Here is a 377-nt window from a genome sequence, read left to right as displayed (position 1 = left end):
TCTTCTGCCTCCTGATTTATGGGATGGGCTCTCCCCCTGGAAACGTCAGCTGCCCTGGGTGGGTGGCAGTCCTTGCCTTTCCGGTGGCCTCTGCAGAACAGGGTCTCTGGACTCTCGCGGGCGGGCGAGGGCTGAGGGCAGGGGACCAGCCCTTCCCTGTCGCGCCTGCTCAAACCCTGCCGCACGTGACCCTGTCCTCCGCGGCTCTGGGACTCACGCTGGGTCCAGGCGGCAAGGGAGGAACCTGCCCTGACTGAGGGAAAGTGGCCGTGGCACAGCTGCTCAGTCACCGGCCCCAGCTCCCTGCCCAGCGCCGCCCTCCGCTCACGGGGATCACGGGGATCACGGGGATCACGGGGCCTGGCCGCGGGGCCGGC

This window comes from Marmota marmota, unplaced genomic scaffold (genome assembly GCF_001458135.2).
Source record: "Marmota marmota marmota unplaced genomic scaffold, marMar, whole genome shotgun sequence".
NCBI classification, from domain to species: Eukaryota; Metazoa; Chordata; class Mammalia; order Rodentia; family Sciuridae; genus Marmota; species Marmota marmota.
This window is presented reverse-complemented; position numbering follows the sequence as displayed.